Raw genomic sequence first — 11,691 nt, 5'->3', positions numbered from 1 at the left:
AGTATAAGGGCAGACTGTAAATTTGAGTTATTTCTCATGTACATGTGTAATTCACTGTTGATCAATTGGTGCAATGCTCAATAGTGAGATGAAAACTTTGGGAACCTTGGAAATCTTTTGATACTCTTGGTAAAATACAAGAAAAGTTAAACCTTGTCCTCTTATTTTCTGTGAACTCTGTTATGTTGTACAGACACACAGTATAAGGGCGGACTGAAAATTGCAGTTAGTTCGCATGTCTTTTGAGATTCTTCAGAAAATGACCTTGACCATGACCTTTCAAGGTCAAACTCACTCAATATGGTCATATCGATGGCGAAAATGAATTCCACATACCAAAATAGAGGTATTACATGTGTATATACATTCAGAAACAAAAAAGTTGAATAGTTGAATTTTCCACATAGCATGGTGGCCCTTTTTGATTTAACCATTGCACAATTCATGGCACTATGGCGGATGAGCACCTCTGTGATTTTTCATGTCTAGGGACACATTAACTCAGTTCAAGTGAGAAATTCCCCCAACACCAAATTGCGAACGGGTCTACAGGCCAGGTCCAGGATAAGTATAAGTATATATACTTTTTTGATCCCGTGAGGGAAATTTGGTCTCTGCATTTATCCCAATCCGGGAATTAGTGAAACACACTTAGTGAATTAGTGAAACACACTCAGCACACAGTGAACACATAGCAACACACTAATCCAGGCGCAGTGAGCTGCATGCAACAACAGCGGCGCTCGGGGGGCAGTGAGGGGTAAGGTGCCTTACTCAAGGGCACTTCAGCCGTGCCTACTGGTCGGGGTTCGAACTGGCAACCCTCCGGTTACAAGTCCGAAGCGCTAACCACGGCCACGGCTGCACCATTAAACATGCAAAGAAATGACCTTTAGAGCAGGGGTCTCAAACTCAAATGAGCTGGGGGCCACTTCTACCAACGTCATCTGATTGGAGGGCCGCGTCAGTGTTAAAGAATAAAGAATGTCTATTTCCTAAAATGCAATGTTTTTTTTTTCAAATACTGTATTTTCAAATACAAAACTGCAAACAGAAAGTGCAAGTCTTTTTATCTATTTTTAGACACCTGTGATATAAACTAATGAGACAATAAAAATAAATACAAATTATGAAAAGAAACAAAAAAGCATAAAAACAGGTATGTGTGTGTTTCACACCAAATACAAATATTTTCCTCTCATAACTTATTTAAACCTGGCATATCAAAATTTCAAAAGGCCATGGCTTGAAAGTGGTCAGAGATAAAGTCCTACTGTAAATGTAAAAATCTTTGAGTATAAACAAAAGTTTATGAAGGGGGTAAATTTACACATCTAATTTGCAACTGCATGGTAAGCACCTCAAATTATGCACCTTTCAGTAAATACTGGATGTTGAACTATTTGAGCAGGTTTACTTTATTTTTGTCATATTACCCAAATAACAAATTAACAGGAAAACAGTAGGCCTAAGACGTAACAATAGTAAACTATTACTAGCCAATTCCACAAACTGTTATTATAGGTCTACAATAAAATAGCCTGGTCAAATCAGTTCCTATCGCGGGTGACTTCGTAGTTCTTCAGAGCTGTCTATACACTGTAAAAAATACAACTTGCCTTTAGTACTGCCAAATAACTTTTCTGACTAAACAGAACTCAAATAATCAAATAGTGAAGTAAAACTCATTATATCAAGTTTTCTCAACTAATTTGGCAAGTTCACCTAACAAACTTAAGAAACTGAGTTGACTCAACTTGTATAATTAAGTATCTAGTAAGAGAGAAGTTTCCCAAAGTTCACTGAACTTCTTAGTCAAGTTGGCGCAAGCGCATTGTTTCCTAACGTATCAAGGCGACCTGCGGCATTGCACGCTTGTCAGGAGGACAGAAGCCTTCCCTAACCGTTACCTGTATGCAGCTGAGCAGATGACCAGACAACATCATTGTCAAAGGTAAGTAAGACATTTCATTTTATCCAACATCCCATTGTTATGATAGTCAGCCTTTCTCGGTATCGTGTTGCTCTAGCTAAGCTGATCTAAATGCCCACATTCCGTTAGCAACTGTCACTAGCTAGCTAACGTTAGTGATATCTCGTTATGACTGTGAATGGTAGAAGCTTGCAATGTTCTGGGAAGACATAACAGGTAATGCTGAACCAGGATGTTCCTAAAACATTCACTTTCAGGAACAACTTCGTGTAAAATGGATGTCAGCAAGGAAGGTTCTTGGAAATAGTGTGGTGTTGTTGAAATAGTAGCTAGCTATTAGGCTAGGCTAGCCTACTAGCTAATCTTAGTGGCTACATTCCACAACTAGTGATAGCCGTACAGCTGCAAGGCAATGCAATAGTATAATTGTCTGGTTAGCGATTTCCCTGTTTTGCTTAAAACATGTTTGTTCCTCAAATATTCCCCTTTATAGAAAGACCTTTGTATGTGTCAGATGCCAGCGAGGATAGCTAGCTCACTGGAGTAAGCTAAACCCCTGATTAAACCTCACTCCCGCCCAAAGTTTTTAGCAATGTTTTGCAACTGCTGCCACCCCATCTGCTGAGCGCTGCATATAGGTTGAAAAAATTAAATGGCAATGTAATTTTTAATAGAATATAGAATAGAATGCAGCGCACATAAAACAATGGCAACTTGTGGAAATAATTATGACACTGAAGTTAGCCCCACATTCATCCAGCCCCACATTCGCCGATCGCGCTCCCTTAAAATATGCTCGTTCGGAGCCAATAAATGGACAAGTTATAGCTTCATCACTACGTAAATGTCCTCCAAGATGTTTAAAAAAGTCTACTGCACTGCAAACCTGACTAACATATGAAAACATTTTCTACTCTTGTTTGTTGTTACAGACTCTTCTGTTGCTTTGCAATGTAAGCAGTGTCCATGTAGAGACCCTCCTGACCCATTACAGGCTTCATCACGGTCACCAGGGAAAAAGCTGGCCCTGCCTCTACCCCCAGTGTGTGTGTATCTTTAAGACTTCAGGTACCTTACATTTTAATTTGGCACGGTACCATGCAAATGGCAAATCACCTCAGGTCAAAACTACATTTAGTGGTGAAGCTATAACTTGTAAGTGAGGATAGGAGCAGGCTTCACTCAATGTGTCTACTTTTAAACTTAAAAGTGCTGGCCTGGCTAGTTACATAAAGTAAAGTAGGAGAGAGGCCGCACTATGCATATATACACTTTTATTTGAACATATATATAGACGATCGATCATAATATAATCTCCGAATCAGAATAGGTGAATAGCATAGCCTACCCAAAAACAACGTTTTTTCAACATTTGGTGTAGGCCTATTTCTGCTTCAATTTGTGCAAAACTATGCACGTCTTCAATTTGTGCAAACAAATGCACGTCTTCATGTTTCTCACGTGTAGGCTAATACACTGTATTTCCTGAAAACTGTGTGCAGCGATTTGGGCCTTGAATCAAGCTCTGGATGTCTAGCAACTAGTGGAGGAGAGTACAAATGAGATTTGTTACCGTACTTGGATCTATTGTCTATTTTAATCAGTGTTGTTGTTTGTCGCAATTAAAAATACCCTCAAGGGCCGAATTACATTATTATTTTGAAATAGGCCGCGGGCCGGGAGTTTGAGACCCCTGCTTTAGAGCTTCAGGACTGATTGTCACTACCTGTGCTTTTCTTTTAGCCCTGGTGACATTTTCTAACTGATAAATGAAGGATATAACAAAGACATTTTAATCCAGAAGTGCCACCTTTATCAGATAACTGTGTCTTATAATAGGCCTATGTTTTATTTCACCCTATTCACAGGTGCAGACTTGCAATGTCTTGTCTATGGCAGCCCATCTTATACTGCTATCTTCTAGTTTGCTGACATCGTGCTGAGGTGTGTTATGAGTTCATGAGAAAATATACCCTAAATGGTACATGTGCCTTCCACTTAGAAACAAATGTAATGAACAAATGAAGATAGAGAACTGTCAAACTAGTCTAGCCTGGGTATACCCATGCTGCCTTGACTTAGTCTGGCGTTAGCCAAGCTTTACCCCTTATTTGAGTTTTTGTGAATTGAGTACTTTGTGAATTATAAGTATAAGTACATAAAAAGTAACTATAAGTACATAAAAATTATACATCTTGTACGGTCTAATATTCCAAGTTTATGTCAGAGCTTGACATCATCCCAGGCTGTCAATATGCTGCAGGAAAGGAAGAGACTCAGGACAGAAGATGAAGATCATGGCTGCTGTTATCTAGGTCGGTAATGAGTTGTTTTGTGCCTCCCACTTTGAAAACCTGTGATGCAATATCAGATGCTTAATTTGTGTGTGTGAAAGTAAAGTAGTGTAGAAATATTTTCCTATTTCGCAGAATCATATCTGTTGAATCAATCATGTTGAATGTATCTTTTGGTCTATAGATGACATTTTTGAGGAGGGCACCCAGAGCAAAATGGAGAAAAACACCATCGGTATCTACTTAATCAAAACATTAAGGTGTTAAAATGTACAAATCACTGTTGAGAGTTAGACTGTATGCAAGGACATCAAAGATGTCACCAGTGCCACTGGTGTTTGTGGTCATGTAAATTCAGAAATTCAACCATGTGATCAATCTCTCATGGCGATTGATAACTGCCTTTCTAACAAATACACTTAATAAAAAACAGTGTTTGAGGTAAACAATATCTGAGCCATGCAGGACAGTAAGCTTTCATGGTACGCTGTTTTTGCCATTAGGACTTTGTGTAAACTACTGTTAGCAGCAAAATGGCACATTCCCTTATTGTTTTTTTTTTGCATGTATGTTTGAAATATGAGGTTCTTTTCAGGTTGTAGGATGTAGGTCAATAACAGAGTTTAGAATAAAGGAAAATGTTGGGCCAATGGTCATTTCAATATCGTGTTGTTAATATGTTGACCACCTGACTTGGACCCTGCACGATGACTCCCTGGTGAGCGGCATACCATGGACATCATGAGACAAAACCACTACTTCAAGATTATGAGGGAAAACATCCTCAGGCCTTCAGAATGATAGCCTTTTAGTCGGCATTGGAACATTAAATATACAAAATATACAATGATCTGAAACATCCCACCAAATGTCCAATAAATGATGAACAACAAACACTATTAACATGACATTAACACACAATTCCACATTTAACTCCCATTTCAAAGGGCATTTCAAACAAAGTGACAAAAGAGGAGAGCAGGAGCACAACACATTTTTTTTTAAATAGACAGCACTTTTCCTTATGAACAGCACTTCGGGCAGATATATCAAGGGGTTTGTCTTATATGTCCTAGGTCCTGGCGGATGTCCCATGCAGGTGACAGAGGATGTGATTCCATGTGCCTCTGTAGCAGTTGACTGGTATGATTGGAGAGAGGATCATCTGTCATTACAATGTTTGTAAGAGATACTTTTAATACAAAAGACTAGTGGCTAAAATAGTGGACGACACTTCAGAGGAAAACAGCAGAACTGGGAAAGCCGCCTGTGGAATACTAACTAATCCCTGGGACGATCACACCTTGTCTGGAGAGAACTATTCTAGGTAGGCTAATACACAATGGTGTCTCCATTCAACCACAAAGCCTCATTGTTCTGCCTGAAGATGAGGTAAGAGGGTATGCCTGAAAAGTGATTAATACTGTAGTGTCTCACTCTTCAGTGATTGCTTAATTTAATTCCTTGATCACTTCAATGGCCAGGCTACAGTTCATAGATTAATGGAACGCGTCTTCTCCTGGACCCCACCTCAACGACTACCTTCATATTGGGCAGGGTTAGACAGGACTGTCTTGATAAATGGACTGCCGAGGCCACCTACTGACCTTTCTTGGTATTGCTAGATGAGCGATTCTATGAATGGCACTGCTGAGCTTCTCGGGTAGGCTACTGCTGGAACAACTTCTTTCGCCGGCGTGCTGGAAACAGTGAAAATAAATCAGTTTTCATTATTATGTATAATACGCACACATACACATGTTAAACTCGCGTTGAACTGCAGTGCGGAGTTATGTGTTGCACACACAGACTGCTAATAATCACAGATTGCAAATCGTGTAGCAGCTAAGTAGGCTATGAGTCGGTAATGGCTGCCATTCATTAACTTGACGATCGTATACGTCCAGTATACGTCCCATCGCGGAAATTATCCCCTATTTAATTATCCTTTTTAAAGTCCTTATTAAATCCCCTAGCACTAATCCTAAAGAGGTTTACAACCATCAGTCTACCTGGCGTGATTAGGCGTCCATCGGCATCCCCGTCGGTCTGGCACCGGACAGACATAACGACGTACGCAACTTTTATTTTGACACTGTCCCCCCTGTCTCCCAACTTCCTTGTTTAAATTTTCATTTTCCAAGTTGAGAATAGCATAAGGTGACAAGTCCGTGCTCTCAATTTCATTTCACGTATTTGAACAATGATATAACGAAACACCCCGAAAATGGGTTTTCCCATTGTTGAATATGAATCGTGAACATGAATTATACTTCGGTCACTGAACATGTAACATAGTCAAAACGTTAAGAATGTCATATCAGAACATGAAATAATAACTTAGCTGCCACACTTAGAAGCTAGCTATTCTAGCTAACGTTTATCGTAGCTCATAGTGCTAGGGCTAATGTAACTCGTCAGTTTGTACGTTGCCAAAATATATCTATGCAAGAACATGGGATGTTGTTGTATTCCAAACAGTAAGCCAACAGTCGTGGAAGGGCATTACTACGGTTAAATCTCACTATAATCTCCAAGCTGTGCGATATGTCCCATTACAACCCATTGATTTGATTCGTGTTCTTGCCGTCCACTAGGCTATTTTGCTGTGGCGCGAACAAAACGTGACGTCACTTGCAAGGGGTGTACTGATGAATGGATAAATGTCACCGAAAATTATTAAGGTAAGATAAGATCATAAGCTTGGGTTGCAGACTACGGCATAACTTTAGCAAGCTAGTTACAACTATGTCCGTTGAACGTAGCCTACCAGTTGAGTTATTCATTGCTAACATTAGCTATTGGTAGGCCTACAGTAGGTGCATTTACTATAGCTAACATCGTGAAATTAATTGTCACTGCCGTGTTTGGCTGTCATCCATCAAACTTGTCAAAGTTAGTTATAGGCCTACTCAGATTTGTAATGCGTCATTCACTATCTGATTTTATCAACAATATGTGCACACAGCTTGCTATTATTTTGGACAGTCCCGTATTGACCAACATCTGCATCCTCAGAAAAGCAAGCACAAATTAGCAAACAAACAATCTCCGTGGTTAATACTAAAGGGACAAAACTTAAGGTGCTTTGTGCAAACGGCCCTAAGGAGATAGCAATAACGAAATTCATAGTAGCCTAGGCTAGCCTACTATAGCCTAATGTGTAAATGAACCTCAGCCTGCCATTGAGTGGTTATTTTAGTGACTGTTGCTGTTTGACTTACAATCTGTTACATGGTGTATTTCCCTGCTATCTAAATAAAAAGGCTATGATCGGGTTTTTGTTGCTCAGATCGGATACAGATGTAAGAAGTGGCTACTCCGCCACCAGGCAGTCTTGCCATCTTCTCTGCAGCATTACTTTTGACGACGTCCACTAGCTTTAAACTTCACCCACAGGTTCCGCTGGATAATTTTTTTTCTTTCTGAAGGACGATAAAAACCCTACACTTTTGATGTATATCTGGCGGCACAACCCCAAACACATCACATTTTCGTTATTGTTTCAACTTTGATCAACAACAATGTTTTAACTATGTAAGGTCAGTGATCAACAACAATGTTTTAACTATGTACTGTAAGGTCAGTGGAAGCCGCTTGCGTTCTGCCACCCGGAAGGATCTTGGAGCCTATAGAGTGGTGAAGTCCCGCCCCTTCTACTTCCGGTCCATGGGACCTATCTTTCAAAAAATTATGAACGGGAGTTAATGGAGAGATAACAATTTTTTTTGGTCCAGTTTGAACTGTGCTACAAATTTCACATATGATGTGTGTGAATTTAAAAGATAATTTTTCACGTCAAGAAAGTACTGTTGTTCGATAGACTTCAAAAGTTATGTTGGTTTTGTGCGAATCCACTCAGTGGACTACATCTCTCGTCTCGAACGATGTACGTCACCAACGTAATGAAACGATAAGAGCTGTTATGCTAGTTAACGGTTGCATCTTGCTGCCTGCTATGTCACTTAACAGTATGTAATGTACAGTCTATGGACGAATACAACTTACCTGATGTGTTTAATCCTCTGACTCATGGTATTTTCTTCGGCAAGGAAAGCCCAATTAAGACCTGTTGCTGGTATGCTTGTACAATCTAGTGTGGCTGTGAATGAGCTAACGTCACTAGCGCGACTGATGGGTTTGTAGTCGTTGGAATTACTATCTTTTACAATGTTGTAATTCAATAGTTACGAAACAAACTGCAAATGTCTTTACATGAAAAATTGTCTTTAAAATTGACAAACATCATATGGGTAATTCAAGGCACAAGTCAACCGGGACCAGAAAATAATTTCTTTTTCGCCATAGACTGCCGTTCAATTTTTTTGAAAGATAGGTCCCATGGAGGCAAACGGAAGGGGCGGGACTTCACCACTCTATTGTTTACAAACATTCTGAAATGCTGTATCGTGTATTTAGTTCTGTTAGTTTTCTTATCTTTCTTATCTTCTACTGTCTTTATTGTACAGTGGAGTTTAGTTATATGTTTATACTTTCTGCTGTTAGTGCATGTTGTGTGTGTGATGTCTGTATGCTACTGAGACCCTTGAATTTACCCTTGGGGATCAATGAAGTATCTCTATCTATCGCTTTCTTGTAAGAGTTTAGAGAAATCATTTGCCTGCTCTATATGAAAATTATCACAAGTAATTTGTTTTTTGCTGCTTCAGACTGACTGTGGACCTGCAGGGGGCGAGGCGGTTTGGTCCCCTCCAGACTAGAGTTCTCAACGGGTCGGGTCGGCCCGACAAACCCGACGGGACCCGTAGGTTCGGGCCGGGTTCGGGTCGAAAATATAAGCAAATGACTCGGGTCGGGTCGGACCTCGGGCTAAATATTTTCTGCTCAGTGAAAAAAAAAATATTTAGCCTATTAATCATCGCAGCTGGTCACCGTAAAGAAAGTCTGCTGCTGCGTGCAACGTGCATCATGAGGGGCAGGGGCAGACCTGCTGCTGCGTGCACGCCTTTAGCCTGGAGAAGAAGATGGAGTTGTTGAAAAGTAGGCTAAACTTGCCGCAGGTGAATTCACCATCGCTACTACAGGAGTGGGAAAATCAGAGGTCTGGAAAGTGTTTGGAGTGGTGCTGGATTCTGATGGAAATTCTACAGGTTATGTGCAATGCTCAAAATGCAAGGTGCTGATGAAATATGTGACCCTGCAAGGCGAAACCAGTCGCTTTGGTAAAATGTACAAAATTAAGTTAGTGCGCTCATATGAACGGCCATAAACTAGGCTTTCCAACGATATGTATATCAAGGGTATTGCAAAAAGTATCGCTAAGATAACCGCATCCAAAGTTGGCATGGTTCTTCCGTCACAATATGCCAGAAGAGCAGAAAATGACCATTTTAAGTGATTCACGCTAATGTGTTGAATCTTCACCTAAATAAAGTCAGGGTTTAACAGTCTAAGCTTATGTTTTACGTCGGGCCGGGTTCGGGCAGATAATTCATGTTGATGTGTCGGGTTACATTGGGTCCGGGCTTTAAAAGCCACGGGTCGGGTCGGGTTGTAATTTTCAGGCCCGTTGAGAACTCTACTCCAGACCTCGAGGAGCCTCTCACTGCAGCCTGTGGGAAGGCGGGGCTTGACATCAAGCCCAGCCCACATCTAAGTCAGCCATGTTTTTTTGTATTACGTCACGCAGTTTAAAATTGCTGGCGGCAGAGTTGCCAATTTAGCGACTTTTGGCCGTCTCTGGCGACTGAAAAGTGTATCTAGCGACTGACAACAAATCTGGCGACTTTTTCGTGTGTCTGGCGACTTTTGTTTTCTCTTTGCGTTATCCTTCGGCTTGCCCAGGCTGACTGCAGCAGCAGCTTAAAGCGTGAGAAAAATCTTCTCGCAAAGATGGCAAACTCTGTTTCGTTGTTGAAACGTCAGAAAATCTCCACTCTCTTGCCTGTTTCGTTAGTGAATTACATCGCGAATTTGCCCAAAGCGTTGCCCCATGATTATAAAAGAAATGACTGGCCTATATAGTATCAGCCCATTTTATTACAAGGAAGCTCAGACAACGCTCATTGGAAGGTGCAGCAACTTCGGGTGAATTTACAACAAGAGAGTCAACGAGACGAGAGCAATGACATGATGACAGGGAAACAGGGACACGCTTGCCAGCATCGTTCAACAATTGAACAAAGGATGCAGCCTAGGCTACAACTTAATTCACAAGTAGCAGATAGTTAATCAAACATACATGTTAGAAAAACCTAGCATTCGTTTAGGCTATGTAGCCTAGGCCTAGCTTCAATGTTGTCGATGCAAGTTGATGCAGGACTGTCGGCTGAGTTAAAAAACATAATAATTCTATCGGTCTGTCCGAGTGACATTTAAGCCTATATTATGTAGCCTAAATATATCCAAAATATAGCCATTGCCGTAAGGGTACATTGCGTGTAGGCTACCCTATGGTCACATTATAATCAGACTTCAAGCAGTGCAAAGCAGATGCAGCAGTGAATAGGTTGGAAATGACTGCTTTTCAGCCACCTGATGCTCGTGTAGTCTCTAGATGATAGGCTACAGAAAGTAAAGTGTAGCCTATCAATACATATACAAGTATATTAAATCAAATATATTTAAACTAGGCTCTTAAAGTTGCCTATATGAGTAGGAGAAAAGCAAACAGGAGTAAAAGGGAATTAAAGGGCCATCACCGGTTTTTTTTTTTTTTGGGGGGGGGGGGGGTACGACGTGCTGACGTAATTAATATGCAAATTAGCGTGTGACGTCATCTAGCGACATTTAGCGACTTTTGGAGCTGGCTTTAGCTACTTTTCATTCGAAATAGTTGGCAACACTGGCTGGCGGCGAGAGGGAGGGAGGCAGTTGGCAGAGAGAGCCAGGACTCGCAACGAGACTGGGCGAGCTGCTAGTGCTACATTCTACAAACCAGCAACTTACTGCAAAACACGTTTTATTGTGTAATTCAACACGTAAACTGTGGATTCAAACCAGTGCAAGCAACTCGCAACAGCACCAACGTTTCCATAAAACGCTGTTGTCACACTACTCGTTCGTCAGATAGGAACTAGCTAGCTGGCTAGCTAGCCAGCAAAGTTAACCACCCAGATGGCAAGAGGCTGGCGGCGTCCCAACGGTTTCGCTGTCGCCGGCGGACCGCTGAGTTTTTGCACATCGGTTCTACCGCGATCCGCTGGGCTAACGAGCCTCAGATTTTACAACCTTTTCTTTATTCATTTATACGGCGGACTGCCGGTGGCCTAACGTTACCATCGCGGGTTGCTGACAAGTAGCCTATCTACCGGTGGTCCGATAGCTGCTTGCTATCTGGGCAGTAGCCTATATTTGAGATGAGGATGTCGAGCTTGATCTAACCGGTTAACGTTACACAATGCATGTTTCTGGTTCACCTGTTGTTAATAAAGCAAAATCGCCCCTTTGTAGGCTATTTGGTTGTAATGGAGAATTCTTGCTGTTAAACTGATAGTCCATGAT

At 41.1% G+C, this 11,691-nt stretch overlaps 1 long non-coding RNA gene across 1 annotated transcript; it reads right to left on the bottom strand.

Moving 5' to 3' along the window:
* Positions 1-5,298: 5,298 nt before the first annotated feature.
* Positions 5,299-6,271, bottom strand: LOC143133001 (uncharacterized). Its single transcript, XR_012988399.1, has 3 exons — positions 6,240-6,271; positions 5,835-5,927; positions 5,299-5,367 (listed from the first exon to the last, which is right to left on the bottom strand). It is a non-coding gene; the product is annotated as an uncharacterized LOC143133001 (long non-coding RNA).
* Between the last annotated feature and the right edge of the window lie 5,420 nt (positions 6,272-11,691).

The sequence above is a fragment of the Alosa pseudoharengus genome, unplaced genomic scaffold (assembly GCF_046254945.1).
Source record: "Alosa pseudoharengus isolate Yale_2024_CS ecotype anadromous, Long Island Sound unplaced genomic scaffold, YU_APseudo_1.1 YU_APseudo_1.1_scf_19, whole genome shotgun sequence".
In the NCBI taxonomy this organism is placed as follows: Eukaryota; Metazoa; Chordata; class Actinopteri; order Clupeiformes; family Clupeidae; genus Alosa; species Alosa pseudoharengus.
This window is presented reverse-complemented; position numbering and strand designations above follow the sequence as displayed.